The 20,839-nt window shown below is 39.8% G+C and overlaps 1 long non-coding RNA gene across 1 annotated transcript; it reads right to left on the bottom strand.

Moving 5' to 3' along the window:
* Positions 1–528: 528 nt before the first annotated feature.
* LOC128139856 (uncharacterized) lies at positions 529–20,355 on the bottom strand. The gene is made up of 3 exons (XR_008234528.1): positions 19,008–20,355; positions 13,338–13,482; positions 529–3,024 (listed from the first exon to the last, which is right to left on the bottom strand). It is a non-coding gene; the product is annotated as an uncharacterized LOC128139856 (long non-coding RNA).
* Between the last annotated feature and the right edge of the window lie 484 nt (positions 20,356–20,839).

Here is a 20,839-nt window from a genome sequence, read left to right as displayed (position 1 = left end):
AGTCATGGTTCAGACAGTCCAGCATGGCTTCCTGCCTGCTGTGACCTGGCATAGCTGAGGACAGCGCGAGGTTCCTCGATGCATGGCTGGCAGCCACTGCTTCCCCAGGAGTGGAAACCCGAAGGCTGGTGGGAAAAGGAAAGAAAATTGTGCATTCAGAGTTAGCTTTCTGAAATTGTGAAATAGGTAGGTTCGTATCTTCAAATTAATGCTTTCAGGTAGTGGTCATTCTTCCCTCCCTTCTGCAGGTGAGTGGGGAGCATTTTCCTAAGTCGAGGTCCAGATCTCAGTGCTTCTCTAAATGCTGGGCAAAGACCACCCCTACTGTGATGCCAATGCAATGGAGATAACAGGATGCCACAGAGAGATGTCTGCTTCTGCCCACCTGCTTTGGACACTCTCTGAACTTTGTTCAGGGAGATTTATTATAAGAAGAAAATTGGTTTGTGTAAGATAAAATACATTTTACTTCCTGGAAGGGAAGCCAGTGTAGACATACCTTTATTTTTTTCCCCATGTAAATTAACTTTTTGTTAGTAGCACAGCAGCAGACAAACCTCAAGGAAATTCAAGCTCATTTTCAGTGAAGCAGGACACAATAGCTTGCCTGCTTTTCCAAACAACTTGATGCTCCTAAAATTAAGTTTTTGGTGTATGCCCAAATATAGTAAAAGAAAGCATTTTCTGCGGTATTTTGGTGCTCCTGTTTGACTCCAGCTGGAACCAAGAAATGTAGAAGCCATTACAGACATGAAGAATAGTTGTAATAATTTGCATTTGTAAAGTGGTCCAGATACTAACAATAATGGGCTGTGGCTGGAGTGAGCATGGTAAAATGGCTCTGTTACAAGCACAATGTTTCAAATGAAGTGGTGAAAAGGAGATAAAGACATTAATTATACTAGGGCTGGTATACTTTGACCGGAGGTGTAGCTGCTTATGAAACTGAAAAGGCTGTTAATTCAATCACTGAAATCATTTAGCGCGAAATAATGAAAGTGTGGCAATTTTTAAATAAAGCTAGGTGACTTTAATTACCTAGAACTTAGACTTGCTTGGGACTGCAGAAAAGAGGGATGGGTGGTACATCATGTCTTATCCTGTCTCATTGTATTTTACACACAGAGATAGAGACAGTCAAAGACAAGTAAAGAATTTAGACAGGTTCCATAACTCATGAGGTGACTTCCTCTTGACAGTTTAACAACTCCTACTGTACTTAGACATATTTCACCCTAAACTACAAAATTCTCTAAATTTTCTTTAGTAAGTGGATGTGACTACTTTGTCACTTATGAATAGAAAGGGAGCAGGGGAGGCCTGGAGATGGCTAGCATGATTTACTCTGTTTGGAAAATGAACATAGGCCTAAATGTTCATAAAGAGAAACAGATGCTTTCACTTTCATTGAGGATCCTTGAGAGCACTTACTGAATTTGATAGTATCTTGGTCCATACATATTCTTGGGCTATACGCTCAGTCAGATACAATGCATGTCAGTTTGCTGTGCCAAACTCACAAACAGTGGTCACTGCTCATTGAAAACACATGGTAATCAGACAATTACTGGGGTGACTCCATTGATAGTATCAAAAATAAATACAAATTTATGATAAAAGCAAGTGGGAACTCTCTTTCCAGTAACTTCTGTTGCATAAGCACATAATTCAGACAACCAGGCTTGGGTGCTATTGTAGTAGATGCTAAAGAATACCCAGAGAAACAGTTTGAGCCTTAAAAACTCTTGCAGGCCTAGAAAGGAAAGTATAAGTTAGTGTTGACTTTTTAAATGGTAATATTATCCTTGCATCCCAGGAAAATCAAACAACAAATCACATTCATGCAGTACTCATAAATCAGTAGAACACAAAGCTGAGCTGGACAACGTTTACATGACATGAATCACAAACTGTAAAATGCCCAATAAAATTTCACAACATACCTGTGGAACAAGTTTTGCAATGTGCAAATAACACAGGCTCCCCATTACCAGGAAGGAAAAAAAAAGTCTTTCAACATACACAATACAAATTCAACAGTGCACATGAAAAACAAGTTCCACGATATGTATGAGGGTTTGAAAAATAAATAGAGTATCTTAATATTCACTTAAACCTGAAGTGACCCATTGTCTCATGTTGAATCACTATTTGGTTTTTGTGGTCTTTCGTTGCCTCAGGGTTTCATTTACAAAGGTGAATTAATGTGAGAACTGGTCTTTTAAATTATTTGTCATATCTGTGACCTGAAATGCCATGAAAAGTCTAGAGCTTGCCTTTTATTGGCCCCATAAATTGGCCCCTGACAGATTCATGAAAGCTTCTGAAAAGCAGAAATGCAAACAGAGAGGAATATAACTTCCCGAAACATAGATGCAAGTACTGTGTGCTATGTATGTGTACAACATACACAATGCAAACTCATGGCTGAGCTCCATGGCAGCCAGAGGAATGGGCTTCCAACAAGAGGAAAGTGAACACTCACCATAAATGTTTACAAAACAAATGATGCAATGAGTACTACATATGGGCTTACCCCACATAATTTTAGGCACCTAAATGAGACATGTCAGAGTCTTTTTAGCCTTTGCTCCTTACATAGCAGACTCTGTGAAGACTCTAGCTAGCAGTATGCCCACCCGATAGTCAGCTCCTGCTCCAGTACCTCCAGTTTTCCCCTTCTCTCCCAATCTGCATCTGCCAAGTGATCACACACTCCCATCACTGTAGGCTGGGCAAGAGACAGCATCACCTGTGGCTGCTTTGGAAATATGCCCGTACAGGTCAGCTAGGTGTGTGGGTTGGCTAACTGTGCTGGTTGGCTAGCCATGTGGGATGGCTAGCTATGTCTGTTGGTGCACCATCCTGGCACATCAAACAGAACTAATAGCTGTGATGCACATAGGGTAACATTTCCTTCAGGTAGCTTTTAATGTGTGTCTTCCATCTCTCTTGCTGTTAGGTTTTCACAAAATGCATGGAGATCTCCTGCTTCAGAGAGCTGTAATGTCTGGTTGGTTTTGTCTGTAAAAGGTAAACAAACAGATTACAGAAATTGCAGGGAGAGGGAGGGAAGACAGGCAGATATTGGAAGGTGTTTCTTCTTAGGAGATCAGATAAAATAGCACTAGAGCAACAAACAGGAGATAAAGATAGAATCATAGAATCATAGAATCATAGAATCATTTCTGTTGGAAAAGACCTTCAAGATCATCAAGTCCAACCATTAACCATGCCCCCTAAACCATGCCCTGGAGTACCCTGTCCACTTCCTTTTTGAACACCTCCAGGGATGGTGAATCAACCACTTCCCTGGGCAGCCCATTCCAATGTTTGACAACCCTCAAAAGATAGGGGTAAACATCCCTAAATGTAGTGACCTAGGCCAAACAACAACAACAAAATCTTTAAACATAGCTATACATAATAGAAATATCCACAATTTTATGATACTGCCTAAAAAACAGAGGGTATATAAAGGAATTGACACTGCTAGTATCAGTCTATAAGCTAACTTTCATTGCCCTTGAGTTAGAAGGATGCATCTCCTCTTTGTTAGTTATTCCCTGTCAAATTTCTTTGAAGTACTTGGCCTTGCAGCTGTGGAGGCACATGAGTGTTGCTTTAGCCATAGGAGCCTCTGGTCACAGACAAGTGTAATGACACAGTCCTAATAACAGCAGAAGTGTGCAAGAGCTCATCTTGAAGAAAGGAGACGTGTATATTTCTGTCGTGGTTTAACCCCAGCCAGCAACTAAGCACCACGCAGCCACTCACTCACTTCCCCCCCACCCAGTGGGATGGGGGAAAGAATCGGGAAAAGAAGTAAAAATCGTGGGTTAAGAACAGTTTAATAGAACAGAAAAGAAGAAACTAATGATGATAATGATAACACTAATAAATGACAACAGTAATAATAAAAGGATTGGAACGTACAAATGATGTGCAGTGCAATTGCTCACCACCCACCGATTGACACCCAGTTAGTCCCCGAGAGGCGATCCCCCACCCCCATTCCCCCCAGTTCCTATACTAGATGGAACGTCACATGGTATGGAATACACTGTTGGCCAGTTTGGGTCAGGTGCCCTGGCTGTGTCCTGCGCCAACTTCTTGTGCCCCTCCAGCTTTCTCGCTGGCTGGGCATGAGAAGCTGAAAAATCCTTGACATTAGTCTAAACACTACTGAGCAACAACTGAAAACATCAGTGTTATCAGCATTCTTCTCATACTGAACTCAAAACATAGCACTATACCAGCTACTAGGAAGACAATTAACTCTATCCCAGCTGAAACCAGGACAATTTCTTTGCTTTTAATTGAAGCAAAAAGGAGTGATGGAAAAGAAGAGTAGAAAGAGAAGGAAAGGATGGGCATGGAGAGAGAAACAGAAAAGAAAATGATAGTAATAAAGATGTGGAGAAAGCAGAAACAAATAAGACATCACTCCCAGGCAGTCCCTCAGGGGGAGTGTTACAACATGAACAACTTGATTCTTGTTTAAGGAACAAGTGTACAGTGGAGAAATATCCAGTTTCTCTACCACTGTGAGAAGGGACATCTATATTTTTCCAACTCAGGCAGTTTCCATGTGACAAATTACTTAGCCACATATTGGGTAATGGTGAAGTACACAAGACCATGTGGTATCCAGATGAGCAGTACTGTACATTAGGCTACAGCAGCTCAGTACCCCAGTAATATTAGCACTGATGTGCTGCTGTCACTGTTGATTACAACGACAATACTCCTGTGCCTACTGGAAATCCTCAAGATTAGGCCAGAGAAAATTAAATCCCTATTCTCCATACAAACTACATCTTCTCTTGGAAAAAGGTGAGAATTCATTAAAGAATGACAGACTTTGTTCTTCTCAGATTTCTGTGAGGTCTAGTCCATCTATATCTAAAAGTCAACAGAAAATTTTTATGTATACTTTATCTTTTCAGTGCTGCTTATTAGTGAAGTAATTTCAGAAACTGGTAGGGAATGAATATTCCTAACAGGCAATTAGGAATCAGAATCTTGTACCTTATTCCTGCCTCATCTTTCATTTTTCCTGTGTGGCCTTAAAGTATACTTTCAGATATATTTCTTTGTTCCACTCAACAAAGGAGACTCGTATATTTAAAGTAGGGTACCGACTTAGGTGTTTAGTTGGATTAGGGTCCTTCAGAGGATTTCCTAATCTCTGGAAAAAAACCTGATTAATTGTTTAAGCATTAGGCCTTCAAGGCCTAGTCTTCCCAGAAATTCAGATCTGAATCCTGGGCTGGGCTGACTGAATCCTTTTATGATGGCCAGACCTAGGACTGTGCAGGGTATTTGTTTCTGAGTGCTAGAGAGAGGATGAAAACAGGAGGAGGTGCTGCTGAGTGAGTAAAATGGGATTTAGAAACCAAAAGAAACAGTGGAAGAGAAAGCATATTGCAGTTACAGTTTAAACCTTTCTTGGGACATACTCATGGAGGAGAAGATACTGTCTGCTTCTGTCGTCTTATTTGATTTTGTCAGGCCAACTTTCAAGATGAGATAAATCAAAGCTGTGTGATGACACTAGGTTTTGAGATGCTGCAGTTGATCAGGAAGCCTTGACCACATTAGTGATGGTGATACAGTTTCCCAAAAGTGCTGTGCCATGTAAGGTAAAACCCAAAGTTAACTTCAGAAAAGTAATGTTTGGAGGAAGAGTCAATGGTATGGTTAATTGGCAAATGCCCATTTTTTATTGCCCATCTGAAAAGCATCCATGTTTAATGTGATGACATTTCTGTAACCTGATTAGAAGGCTTGAAAACTATCAAACGTTCTCATAGTTGCCCTATGTCCTTGAAGGCCTTTTTGTTCTTCTTATACATTGCATAAAAGCTAAAATTACTTTCCTGCCGGCTTGCACATACTTTGGATAATTTTAGCCAGTGATTGGATTTCTCATAACCTAGTCTCTCAAAGTGTCTTCTTTTCAGAGTTTGCCAAAGGGTTTACTAGAAATGCTATTTCTTACAAATCTCACCTCACTTTGTTCTGACTAAGCCCTCCTGAAATGCTATCTGTTCCGCAGAGCATTCCTTCTACAGCAGTCACATGCCTCTCTGTTTGCTCTGTACTTACTGAACTGCATTGTACTCACATATGCCTCTCAACTGTTTTTTCAAGGGAGAGTTTCTATTCTGTCCTGTATGGTTTTTTTCCTTGGTTGTTAATAACTTATGGTACTCTATAAATGACAGAAAAGCTCATAACAATCTTAAGTATAAGAGGAGATCAGCCAAGGAAAAAAGCGAATAATATAGCACTTCTCCAAGTGTTGATATAAACTGAAATGATGGTATGAATTAAGTCAATAAATCATCTTGCAGTGCATTTCAAACACTTTTGTTTGCCACCATGAGTAAGCACACTTGCTGAGACAGGTCAGACCTGGGATAACATGGGATTTTTCTAAGAATTGAAGGTTTCCCTGATATGTACATGTATTTTGTAAGTTTAACCTGCTATATCCTCCTTCACCCTTACCACCCGTTTCCCCCACCTCACCACCTTTTAATTGCCTCCTAGCACTGTGTTCATGGAAATACTAGAACAAAGATTACAGAGCTCTGAAGTTTCAGCCAAGGGGAAACTCTGCCAACAATTTTTACCTGGAAAAAAAAGCTTTTCAAAAAGAAAAGATAAGGAATAGTCTTTGTTTTAATCTAGAATTGCACAAATTAATTGGCTACTCTGAGGCATAGTTATTTGGCATAACATGTTGCTTTGGGAGCTGTTTCCAGGTACAGTGTGGAGCAAATCAAGCCCTTTCTTGTTCCTGGGAGTTCCCTGTCCTTGCCATGGAATTGCATTAAGTAGTCAGAATGCTGTGGTCAGTGGCATAATTGGGTCCAGTCCCGGAAATTATGGGAATTCAGCCAAAGTCTCTGAGGGAGAGGGAAAGGGCTCTGTAAACAGTTGTAATTGGGTCTGACTTTGAAAAAAATCATTAATGTGCTGTGTCTTTTAAACTGCTAAAGGTACTGTTACACCCTCTAACAGTCTGCTTTGTGTACCTATTGTTACCCCTATGTCTATATGGAAGACATAGGTCCCTTCAATTCCATGTTGAAGAGACAGGTTGGATCCTTACTTTCTTCCCATACTTCATCTCCTCCTTCTAGTATGAGAGACAGAAATACTGCCAGCAGGCAGAAGTGTTAAAGATTTCTACTACCCAGTGGGGCAGTCCCCAATACGTAACAGGAGAACCATTGCAACTCCCCACTCCTACCATCACTGTTGCCGTTGTATGTAACTCTGCTGATAACCAGGTTCCCCATCTGCTGCCTGAACATCCTGCAAATACCTGAATTGTTCTCTGCAGAACATAAAGGACAGAGATAGCTGCAGAGAGAGGCACGATACCCAAAGGAAATCAGTCATGTCAGATAACTCTGTTGTGAAAGAAATAAGTGGGAGACAGGAAGAACAGCTGAGTGGGTGGGAGAGCAGCTAACTGTTGGGAAAATAATTGCAGCTTTGGTGTGTCTTTCGGTAAGACAGGAAAAAATTTTTTTATGTATATCCATATGCCTCAAAGAAATTCTTGGTGTATGACAAAACAGGATGAGCAAGGCTCATAGTTTTTCACGTAAGGAATTTTTTGCTCAAGACAGTGAAAAGTAGTGCTTAGAGCAAGGATGCTGCTACCCCATTCTACAGCTGAGTATGTGCAGCATTAGGCAGGTTGGCCCACTTGCGCCTCTGTGTTTCTCCAGTTCTGACATAGGGAAGTGACGTTTGCCATATTTTCATCTTTTTGGCCCAGCGGATGGCAGCTGCAGCAGCAGAGAATGACTTTCTTGAAACGTCTTTTTTGCCTGTAAGAAATGGCAAAGTCAGATGAAGTCTACAACATGAGAGAGTGAAAAAAGAGGCTTGAAGAATGACTTGTGTGCCTGAAAGCTTGGCTGCTAGTTAGTCTGATAAAATATATTGACTTTGTCTACAGACGTTGTTCTAGGTAGAAATAAACAAGAGTCGTGGTGTAAAATCTAATGTCAAGACAGAGTTTTCTTCATATGAAAAACACTGGCAAAACTGAAGTGCGAGAACCAGTGTAGCCCTACCCTGTCTGTGCTGGCTTACACCCAGCACCGAAGGCACTCCAGAAAGGGGCTCTACTGATGTGATTTAACTAAAAAACTTGTGTAATATATCTAATGATCTGGGAAGAGTAAGTTGGATATTCTCCCTGTGGGCATGGACCTGGACACAGAAAGACAGCTGTATTTTTCAAAAGTCAAGATTATTGCTCAGCTTTCACACAAGCTGTACTCATTAACATTGACACTGTTTTCTAACTATTGAAGAACAGCTAAAATCAATGGAGCTGGGGAATTGCTGAAATAATGTAATACTTTTAAAGCCAGAGCCATCCATATTTAGGAGAAAAAATGCAGTAGAAGAAATGCAATCTGAGAGTTATTTTCTGTATAACCTCAACTTGAGTTCTCATCCCAAAGTTCAGGGATGGACTTGTCTAAGTTTCTACATATCTTTTTGGCCCCATCTCAGCAGCATCTGAATGTTTAACAGTGCTTGGGAATCTTCATGATGCCTGTGAGGCAGGAAAAGTATTCTTGTTTTCCTTTTGTTTTAAGGAGGAAAAGAAAGATGCATGAAGTGAATTGCCAAAGGGCATGCAAATATCTGTGCCAGAGCCAGGAATCAGGTGCAAGTTTTCAGTGTACCAACCCAATGCCTGAACCAGCAGATTTTTTTCAGTCATATCTGTTTATGCACCACATAAATAGGTAGACGTGTCATGTAAAGATTTCATACTATGTGTTTGCTCAAAACATGGGTGTTTTACGAAATTGTTGTGACATTATTGGAGCATTCCTTGGTCAACACATCAAACTCACTTCCCTGAAGACCATTTCAGTGCTGTAATATGCAAGGAGAAGTGGCTCTAATATCTTCCACCTTCTTGGCCCTGATTCAGGATCAAGGGGGTATTTCCAACGGTTGCTTTTTTCAACAAAGAATATTCTGAAACCCCAGGCTGCGTGAACTGAATAAGTGCTCAGAGCACACACTTCTATAAGAAGCTTGCTTGCCTACTAAGCAATTCCCAGCAATGTCTTTGGCTGCTAGCTATTGTTATTTGTTCATACTGTGGCAATGCCTGGAGGCTCCAGTCATGGATCAGGGCCCCATTGTGCTAGGTATTGTAGAGACACAACAAAAAGGTCTTTGTCATACTCTCAAGGCAAATCCGAGGTGGGTCTGGGAAAAGAACTTTCCTGAATCCAAAGTCCCAGGGCCAACTTCTAAGCAGTTTACTGCACTCCAGACTTTGGGTTTATCCTTGGTTTTCTCATCTGTATTGTTTATTCAACACAGATAATAAATGAACTCTGAAAACACAATGAAAAATGCAGAAAATTGATGTAGTTCTATTTCTCATTGCCCTTTTAAATAAATAGCCAGCCAGTGATTGACAGAGGTGCCTTGGGGACTCTGTTGCCATCTTTGGCTTGCTCCATCCCTCTGAGTGTTTCGTTGTGGTGACTAAAGTGTATTCTGAGGCAGAAATCACACTTGCCAGAAAACAACCTTTTTCTGTCTGCATTTCAGATGTGTGTATTTCATTTGACTCATACATACGCCATTGCTGGGGGTACCTGCATGACAATAGGATTTTTGCTCCTCAGTCATTCATCAGCTGCTGGCACTTGAAGTCACATTCCTTTCTGTATCACATCACATTTAGTTGCTGTGGATACTGTTGTGATGCCACAAACAGAGGATTAGGGCTTGCTGTAGCCCTTCTTCTCCTAGAACAAAAAGTTCTGCTTCTGAATGTCCTACCTGCAGTACAGGCAAGCGGAGCAGTGAGGGTCACCGGGGAGGGATGGTACTGAAGCTCCATAAAATCCCCCACGCTACACAAGTGGCATTGATGTGCTTATCTCCCCAGAGGGCCCTGGTGAATAGAATAAGGAATTAAACTTGTATTAAAACTACTAAAGTGCAAGTACCTACAAAGCCATGTTAGGCCCCCCCATCTCTGCATCTTACTAGGAAATACTCTAGCAGTGGTTCAGCACTTGGGCTTTTTTTCTTTTCTGGAAGTCCTCTCTACCTCTACTCTCAAACTAAGAATGAGAATAAGTTTTTCCAGGTTTTGGAGATACTGCTTATCTGGCGCATGGGATAATTGAAGCCAGAATCACAGAAAACGGGTCTGGAAAGTCCCTCAAGGGGACTCTTCATCTGCTGGGGAAACATTGTGTAATGCAAGGAAAGAGAAGATGGTCTGAGAATGTAGTTTATATTTTTCTGACCCTCAAAAGCAGCTCTGTAGGAAGTGATCCTATTTCAAAATCCACATTCAGCTAACAGAAATGAAAAAACTGTTATATTTCTGGCAAAATAATAACATTAAGGATCATGTTAATTCTCAGAATAATTCAGCATTTAACTCTCATAAATCTTAGCTATTTTCATTTGTTTGCTGATTAAAAACCTTTATACCTCATTTTTTGATTAATTTTTTTGAATATTGTTATGCCTAAAATAAAAATGGAGCTAATCGATTTAGCCACTGGTGGTGGGCTTCTTTCATTATCCTTCTCTGCCATGGATTAAAAACTTGAGAGAATAAACATTTATCAGCTGGAATAAAGACTTTTTTTTGGTTTCCTTTTTGTCTTCTGAGATGCATTCCAGGCTTTCAAAGAAGCCACAATAAAGCTTTTATTTTCTATTTATATGCTCATACATTATTTTCATTCATGTATCTATAACCAGATAAACATTCTGCAAATTCACATGGAAGTATAATCACTTTGTTCTTCTTTTGGGATAGTGACTCATAATTAAATACATGCAGCTGAAAGACAAAAATGTGGCATTGAGACTGTACTGCTGCAGTAAAGGGAAAAAAGATGGAAACAGAAGTTCTAAGGTCAGCATAGCTGATAGGAATGGGGAGTCCAGAAATCAGGTTAGTGTCCTGGTGCATCCACAGGTATTCTGTACCAAATATAAGTTACAGCTAATGTTTTATCCTTTGGCTTCAAAGTGGGGATAATTATTTTCCTGTGTCAGAGGCCTTTGTGGGGAATAATATCTATTAGTGACTGTAAAAAAAAATCAGATGTTATAACACTCATATAAGTATCAAGAGAAAGAATCAGCTTAATTAGCACCACACTAAATGATATTATGGTTAGAAAGAGCAATAGACGAGAAGTATTGAAAGCAGCCAAAATTCAACCCTTTGCTGTTTACATAATGAGCTAACTCACGGTTAGTATTTGTTGTGAATTGCACAGTGAAAGAATTTAATTTAAAAATGCCTTTTTGTTGAGTCTTGAATGTCTTGTCCAAAATGTCTCAGATTTAACAAACTTTCAGAGAATTTGAACCTGACCTGGATTCTGAACATGGCCAGATGTAATGCTGCCAGGCGGCATCTGCAGCTCTGGGTTAGGTAGCTGCAGGAGCCTTTCCAGGGTAGGGCTGTGCACTCCAGGTCTGCAGCCTGACTGGACTTCGCCACCCTGCTGGAAGGGGTCTCGGGCTCCTACTGTGGAGCCAAAACTTACAGTGCTGAAAAAGTTTTGGGAAAGGTTTTTTGGATCTGCAGCGCAGGCCTGTGCCACCACTCAAGCACAAGCTCTAGGCATGGACTCCCCTGCCCCATGGCAGAGTCCCTTCATGGCTTCTTGTTGTGGAGCCAGAGGTGGGGACAGAAAAAAAGGGTGTTAGATTCGCTATTTTGTAAGCCCCTGCCTTAATGCAAAAAATTTCCTTCTTGGGGACAAATTGTCCCTTAAATAAAAATATTGTATTTCTCAAAAATTCTGTCAATGCTGCTGAAATGTCAGAGAGAATGATTGTAATCAGTGCTTTTAAGGTGTCAGCAATGGGCATGGTCATATTAAAACATAGTCTACTTAAAACTGATCACGTGTAGCAAGTGACTACGACAGTGTCTAAAATATTTTAAGTGTCTAAAGTTTTTAGAGATGTCTTTGTTTAAATAGGATTTATACATGTATTTTTAAGCAATGTAAAATCATTACAAATTGGGCCAAAAGAAAAAATATTTTTATTATTTTGGTTTTAGTCACTTGTCTTCAGGAATAGGATAGGCAATTTCCCGGAGCTCTTTGAAATCTTTCTATTAAGCTCTAAGCTCTCATTTGTTCATGTGATAATTTTCCACATCAAGCTTCAGTTTTACTAGAAAGGAAAATTTCTATAACTTGACTCACCCAGTCCCTGTTGCATGCTGCACTGCAAAGGAAAAGCAGCTGTTTTTACAAGACTTATCTCAAGCAAGGTGATCTGCCTTTTCAGGTAACTCTTGCAAATGCACTGCTGCCATTTTTGTAAAAAATGATATCTTGAAAGAGATACATCCTTGAGATATATTGTAGGGTGTTAGGAAATTAAATTCTTAGCCAAACTGAAGATGGATTCTTAAAATAACTTGTAGCATTTATGGCTTCTGTAACATTTTTGACATGGAAGATCTGCTAAGAGTGTAGTAAATGACCTATCAAGGACAAAACATATTTGGTTTGAAATTGAAATTCACATAATTTTTCAGACATTTCCCTTTCCTTAATCTTAAAATTTGCCTGTACTACAGAAAATTTGCATTAAAATTGACCATAATAGGTCTGAAAGTCCTTGATTTCAGATAGACAGAGGACCTTGAGATTACTATGTCTAGTAGGATTCCCATGACTTCCAGATTCCCTCTCATGGGGCATCCCTGAAAGAGGTTTCTGGACTATTAGACTTCAGTGCAATCCATCCGTCTGGATCAGCCTATGCCAGCTGATGGCACTGCTTGGAATATCAATTTCATTCAGCAGCTGCAAGCTCAGGAAAGATGCTTTTAGAGGCAGCATAGAAAATGTATTTTCCAAACACATTTGTTTGGACTCTTGAGCTTGTGAGAAACCTAAGAAGATGTTGGTTTCAGTGTGGCTCAGGCAAACATTATATTTGAAAAATATGAGATTTTCACTAATCCAAAGTCCTTCATTCTGGGTAGATCTTTGTGAGTTTGCGCACATCATTGCACATGTCATTGTTATAGTATAATGTGTTATCTTCAGTTAGAAAGATAATGCTAAAAACCCCATAAAACAGGTTGCTATTTGGGTAGAGAGGATGGAGATCTTCATCTAGTACATTCACTAATGACTGTTCTCCAGCCATTGCTGCTGCACTTTCAGCAGGTAAACTGCCGTTTTTGTGTTTCATTTCGGCTGCTGCTCTGTGTATCTATCTTCAATGAGTGAGGACAAGACCCACACCTTCTGGCCTTGGCTCACCTTGCAGGCTGTCCACGCAGGACAGCTGGTGCACAGGGTGCTGCAGGCAGCCACTGAGCTCCCAGGTCATGGTGCACAGAGGGGACCACGCACATCCCACTGCTCGCCATAGGGAGACCGTTGTCTGCAACGGGGAGGACAAGGGCTGCAATAAACATAAGTAAAATGTTTATCTTCTTATTTGCTGAACTTCTACACAATTAAGAGACCAGCTCTGAGCAATTTACACTGGTAAACTTTTCTGTTGTGAGCAGAATCTTGCTGGCTTCACTCAAGGAGGAGTTTTGTACTCTGGCCCTAGTTTGCACAGTTAAAGAAGTCTTGACATTTCCTAGAAGTCTGAAGATTTTTGGCTACTAGAAACACTAGAGATTTCCCCATCCTAAGAAAAACCACAGGCTTCTCCAATTACAAATATCACTGAAATTCACAATTAGCAGTTACAATAAAATAACATTTCCTGAAGATAGCTGTTCCCAAAGACCAGTTTAAACTTGCAGTCATTATTTGCAGGGGAGGGAGGATGGGACTGAATTGTGACTAGTACCGTTTCTGTGGATTATACATTGCCAAAAAGTGAAAGAAACATTATGCCCAACTTGGGCACACTCTTGAAATGCAAAGTGAAGTATTTGGAATAAGAAAGGCATTTCTCAAATGGCTTTTTCATCTTCTCCATCATTCAGTCCTGAAGTGTTCAGGACATATTGTCATCTGTCAGACTAAACAGAGAAAGGAAAGCATTATTCAATTCTTGAAATATTTCAGTGCCCACACATCTTCGGTTCTCATGACTTTTTCTGCTGAGCCATTTGTGTCAACGATATTATCTATTCAGGGAAGCATGAGGCAATAGTATAGAATGGTAAGTTCTATTATGTCTTTCATTCCATGTACTGCCCCAAAAAAACACTTTACCAAGTTAAATAACATAGCTACGGAATTAAAATATTCCAGAGGGAGAGAGAGGCAAGGAAAAAGCCAGTGTTTTCAGTTGAAAGTGGACAAGTGATGACACCTTCTGAGGGCTGTTCTAGGACACAAAAGAGGATGTTCTTGTAACCTCAGTTTCTGTATTTCAGGGACTTTGTTAAGGGCAGGATGCTCAAGCAGAATATGGAAGAGGGCATTCCCAAGGCAGGAAAATGGGGAAGAATGGCATTTCAGTTCTATTTAATCAGTTCCGATCCAACCTGCTTTCATTTGGTCGCATCACATTTTTGCTACTCTTGGGTAATATTTTACACTCTACTCAGAGCTTAGCTTCCAGCACAAAACTGAACTTCAGTTCCAGTCTGAAGCTTAATGTTAATCCATGTCTGAATTCTACCTCTTTAGTACATTTCTCTCTCTTTTATCCTGCCCTTACTGTATGGATACAATATACAAATATTGTCTCACTAATCTGTTACTGATGAATCACTGACTTGACGGAAATGTACACAAAAGTAAATACAAAACCAGAATACAGCATAATTACATCAAAGTAAAATCTTTGGCAGCTGGCTAATGAAAATAGTCATGAAGATAATTTTTAAGTCTGCACTGTACTACCATAAATATCACTAGTAAGTGCCATAGCTTTGTGCTTTCCACAGAAAGTTATACATAATCAAAGTGGTAGACTCTTTACAAATATCAGATTAGTCACATCCAGTGATTTATGGAAGTAGATTTGTCATCCTCATGAAAGCCATCAGCTACACCTTTTTGCTTTGATATTTGATAGTCATTAAAAAGGTACCTCTTTTATATGCAAAATATTTATGCTTGACTTACTTTGATACTAACATGAAATTATACTGGGAAATGCCCTGAAGTCTTGATGCCTAAAGAAAGAAAAATGTATTTTTATAGGTATCTGGACATTATAAAGTAACACTGATGAGATGAACAGGGTGTAAACTGTCCCCTCCTTGTATATTGGAATGTATTTTCAGTTTTATTCTACTAGCATCATTCTGTGGGTGAAGAATATCAAAGTTATATGTAAAATAGAAGAGTTCCATTTGCAAGAGGCAGGCTATTCTTTAACAGAATTTTTGAAACCGAAGAGACAGTATAGATGAATATATTTGTTTACATTTAGACATTAAGTAAGTCTTCACATAATCCCAGCAGCAGACATTACGCTCCTTAACAATGTCTTCCAGTAATTTAACAAGTATGGAACAGCAGTGTTGGTAATGATATTTAAAAGTTCTTAGCTGTTGCTTGGTGTTTGAAGTTCTGCAATTTTACCTCTGAATTTATGAATGTATTTGTTGAACAATTCTATACTTTAATCAAAATCAAGTGTTTTTGAATTAACAGGCTTGCTTTGGAAGCAGAACTGCAATGACTGTAAAAAAGTAATGACAGCAGCAGCTGGCATGAGTCGAAATGTTACTTTTTTAAAAGAAACTTGATGTGGGAATGCCAGCTGGTCAGCAGATTGCATGACCTCACTTGAGCTGGCTGCTAGAGGGATGTGCAACAGGAGGGTGAAACAAGAGTATTTCCTGCTGCTTTACCCTGTAGTATTTGCCACAAGTACCATTATCGCAAGCCTTTTTTGTGTTATTTGTTCATCCCTGCAAATATTCTTCAAAGGAAGGTCAGGGAGCTATAGAGCTAAGCTTAATAATGTTACTGAAATAGACTATGAAGTGCCAGCAGACCAGAATCCAACATGTGAGATGGTTCAATAATCTCTAGTTATACAAAGAGAAACAACCACAATAACTAGTGACTCACATTAGGTCCAGCTGGACAGCTGGAATCCTTAGGTGAATTAATAATTTTCTAAGGTACAAACCAGAAAGCTATTTCTCTGTCTTCTGAAATAAGTCATGAATGCTCCAAGGAACTGGAAACAACTGATAGTCCTCCTCATGTATAACCTCATTTATTTTCCTTTTAACATTCTCAACAAATCAAAATCTGACACAGCTGTAACCATTCTCAAAATGTGAGCTAAATACTCTGTGCTATACTGCTCAAGTGGAGAAGCGCAAAGGAAGCCTTTCACCCTCCTGCGTGTTATGGTGTATAGATATACAATGACAGCATTCGTCAACTGAAAAAGAATTTGAATTCTATCCATCCAAGTCCTTCTGGTATTTTGCTTTACTGGTGTATCCATGTACAACCAGTCATACTTTTGCACTGAGCATCCTAACAGCACCTCCTATAAGGAGGATTAGTTGGATTATTTTCAATGCTCCCCATATGACTTAATTTTTGCAACCTGATTCATTCCTGAGCACTTTTCTTCTACAGAAAATGTAATTTTATTTAAGGACATAACAACGAAAATATTTGATAAAATAAAAGGTCCAACTAGCTTAGTGTCATGCCTCTAACAATGGCCAATTATGGCTGCAAAAAGAATTTCAGAATAGGGCCAACATACAGATATTTCTACATCATACTTCCCCAACATTCTGGGATTTCCTAATACAACAATAATATTTCTCCATTAGAAATATAAATTAAGTACCCATTACTTAGTATGTGGGCACCTCTTATAGAAAATAAATATATCCGGATAAGCACGTGCACGTGTACATAGTTGGTTGTTGTTGGAGTTTTAATATCTATGTAGGTACTTCCCATTCTAATGCCAAAGTGGATCCTTGGCCACAGCAGTATGGAGGCCTACTACACATCAGTGCATATGTAAAACTTTTACTTATTGTCTATGGTGAATACCCTTGCCAGCTCAAAACATCCAGCTTTCAGGCATCAGTCCTCAAAAACTGTGGTCACTTGAAAAAACACAGGACTTTATTATAAAAAATAGTAAAAAAAAATTGGAAGGGAGATTTTAATTGTCTTCTGAGCCTTAGGTGTTCATTTGGGGAACATTTTTTGACATTCCCCCCCCCCCCCCCAGTATTTAAAATAAAAATTAGTTTCCAGTTCTTGAGGTGCCATGTAGCCACATCTTCAAATAACCTGGGCTGTAAGGAAAGTACCAAATATAGCTAGCATTGACACACCAAGTCATATTTAGGTAAAAAGCTTCAGTCAGCTTTCACAGCCACTACTACATTCCTTCTTTATGATGCTTTAGAAGTTCCAGACAGAAGAGGAAGTGCTGAAATACTCAGAGAAAGGCGCTTCTCTGCCCCAGGATGGAGTCCTGTCTGGAACTCAGTGTGAACCACTCTACCGCATCCTTGGGTGAGACTGATTCTGGCTTCTGCAAACCTATGGCAGCTGAAGACTTGAGCTAAGATGCAGGGCAATAGACTCTGACCTTTTGTGTGCATTTTTCCCATAATAATACAATAAAAATGCAGACTGTTATTTCTATCTTGCTAAATATCAACTCTGAGTTTGAAACTGTCCAAGATCCAAACCAACACACTTTCCCTAACCTAAAAGCTAAAAGTTTAAAAAGTAGGCAAAACCCTCAAGTTGGAAATCAGGAATAGCAGCAGTATGTGCTACAAAAAGAGGCATGGTATGACAATACTGATGGGAATTTGTATTTGTGAGTTGGGTAGAAAATGGAACTTTTCCAAGACCTTCTAGGAAAAGGCAGTATGGAGTGCTTTTGGGATGTCAGAAAACTCCCTCAGGTGGGGATAGCCTTTAGGAAGGTCAGAGAATGGGTTCAGGGAAGGATCCAAAGAAGTTGTCATTGCTGACTTTGCAGAAAGTGTGAGGTAGAGAGGTTAAGAAATAACAGCAGAGGAACAAAAGTCTTTTTACTTATTGAAATTACATTTGCCAAATGAAACATTGTTATTCAATGAGAACAGGTGACAACAATTCCTGAGGAGACATTATGGGTCTCCTGAACATTTAATCCTTGCTCAACTGTGTACTTAAAAAATCAGAGCGGGAGGAGAGCTCTGGGGTAAGTTCAGCAGTTCTCTTTTTTGCAGGAACCTGTGCTTGTCTTCCAGATCATCAGAGAAACTTATTGAGCAGTGTCTTGTATTCAGTCATAGTGCAGAAAGTATCATAGTTCTTTCTGATAGCTGCTGCTACTGAGGTAGGTAGATAGGCAAAGTTCAATGTCATGCTGACCGAGTGTCGTGGTTTAACCCCAGCCAGCAACTAAGCACCATGCAGCCGCTCACTCACTTCCCCCCCACCCAGTGGGATGGGGGAGAAAATTGGGAAAAGAAGTAAAACTCGTGGGTTGAGATAAGAACGGTTTAATAGAACAGAAAAGAAGAAACTAATAATGATAATAACACTACTAATAAATTACAACAGTAATAATAAAAGGATTGGAATATACAAATGATGCACAGTGCAATTGCTCACCACCTGCCCATCGACGCCCAATTAGTCCCCAGGCAGCAATCCCCCCACCCCCACTCCCCCCAGTTTATACACTAGATGTGACATCACATGGTATGGAATACCCCGTTGGCCAGTTTGGGTCAGCTGCCCTGGCTGTGTCCCCTCCCAGGTTCTTGTGCCCCTGCAGCCTTCTTGCTGGCTAGGCATGAGAAGCTGAAAAATCATTGATCTTAGACTAAATATTACTTAGCAACAACTGAAAACATCAGTGTTATCAACATTCTTCTCATACCTAGCTCAAAAACATAGCACTATACCAGCTACTAGGAAGACAATTAACTCTATCCCAGCTGAAACCAGGATACTGAGCTTTTCCTATCCAATAAGAAACATTTGCATAAAGTTAACCCAGAGCAGATTATCTACCTTGCAGACATCTGGAGCTTCAGAATGGCCTGGAGCACTTCAGTAGCTAGTTGGTTTGTGGGGTTTCTGGTCACCATGGTCCTTGTAAGCCAGAACTGTAGTCTATTCCCCTCTGTCTGGAGCACCCTCTGAAACACTTGTGCACCATCTACCTTTCATGCCACTTCCTCTGTTTGCTTCTCAAAATATCTTGTGCTTTTAAAAGGTTGTTTCTAAAAAGGCTGAATGGTGAACTTTGTCTCATGGTCAATAGTAACGCAGATAAGAATTAACAGGCATGGCAGACTTAAATGAGTTGGATTAAAGTCAAGTCTGTCAGCACAGCCCATTGGCATACCAAAAAGACGAAAGTGTGAGTTATGATGTATCTCCTGTGTATTGTAATTTTTGGAACCTGGAATACTCAAGGAGAAATGTTAATGGTACCTTCACTGTATTTCATTCTGATGTGTTATCTAGAAATCATATACATTTTTGAAAAGTTAACAAATGGAGATGTTTTGCTCTCTTATTAAGAAATAACTTGAGAAATTAATTTGTTGTAATCAAAGCCTTTTGCAGACTTTTGCTACTTTCAGTTGTAATTTTGTAGGAAGGTATTATAGATCCAGAATGCAGTTTCTAGTGAAGATGAAATGCAGTTGCAGAGTAGATGATAGCCCAGTGCGCAAAGCCGTCTGCCTAATTCCAATGAGAAACTTAAACTTAAATCTCCAACATCCTAGAAACTCTTAGTGCTCTCTCTTTTCCTCTCTTTTTATGACCAAGCATCAGAGGTACCTTTGAGGATTTATTTTTCTATAGAATCTGGTAATATTTAAATGTATTATGGCCTAAAATAAATGTGCGCAAAAATGAGATATGATTTTTCAAGTATTTTTTAAGACGATAGAACTTAACCTGTAAATTTGGGGAGTCACAGCTGTGCATTGTGCCAAGCATGACAAGATTAATGGAAAGCAGTTTTCTTATTTTTCTTCTTGGTCATCCATCTTAAATGCAAACGCTCCCATTTGTGCTAATGTTGACACTGAAAATAGAATGATCAGGATTTTAATAGGCTTTTACTGTGGTGACAGTCAAATCCAGTATTGTCCAATAACTTTGTGAAGGAAGTGATTAACTCTCCAGAGAGTCTGAAGTGACTACAGACAAACTTGGAGAGAGCCAACAGAACTATAAGCAAAATTTGTGTCTATCCGTAATGTTGATTTTGGCACAAAGGGAAATGACTGAGCAAGTGCAAGAATAGGAAATAGTTGAACTTTGTCAGCTATTTTTTAGTGTTCTGAAGAGGCCTGTGAATAGATCAGCTAGAGAGAGAAAACTTCCTGGTGTGTCCACAAAATTACCTGTCATTAGACAAAGGACGGTTAACAGTGGCTCTTCAGGGGAGTGAAGGCTACAGCTGAAGCAGGCCATGGTTTAGGCAGAACCAGAGTGCACTTTGGAAGCCAAATCTGAGTGTGGAAAATAGGGAGATGGTAGGGAGTGGGGTTAGTAACAGCAAATTGGGGCACAGCATTATTGGTGCATTGAATACATTACTCTCTCCTTTGATAAATGAACATGCAAGGCACAAGGGCACATGCTCTGGGACTGGGACTTGTTTACTTTTCAGGCTAGAAATAGATCTCCTGAGTTTATTTTGTGTTGTCCTTGGATTTGGCAATATTATATCTTGCCAAGCAAGGGGCATCTTTTCATTGCTCCTGCCACCTTTTCCACATCCACCTGTGGTGACAGGTGGAAAGGGCTGATGCAGTCAAACAGAAATATTTCTTATGTTCTTGTTTTGGTTTCTAGCTTTAAGGTTGCTCCTCCTTGTACCC

The sequence above is a fragment of the Harpia harpyja genome, chromosome 3 (assembly GCF_026419915.1).
Source record: "Harpia harpyja isolate bHarHar1 chromosome 3, bHarHar1 primary haplotype, whole genome shotgun sequence".
NCBI lineage: Eukaryota > Metazoa > Chordata > Aves > Accipitriformes > Accipitridae > Harpia > Harpia harpyja.
Note: the sequence above shows the minus strand (reverse complement) of the source record. Positions and strands in the feature narration are given on the sequence as shown.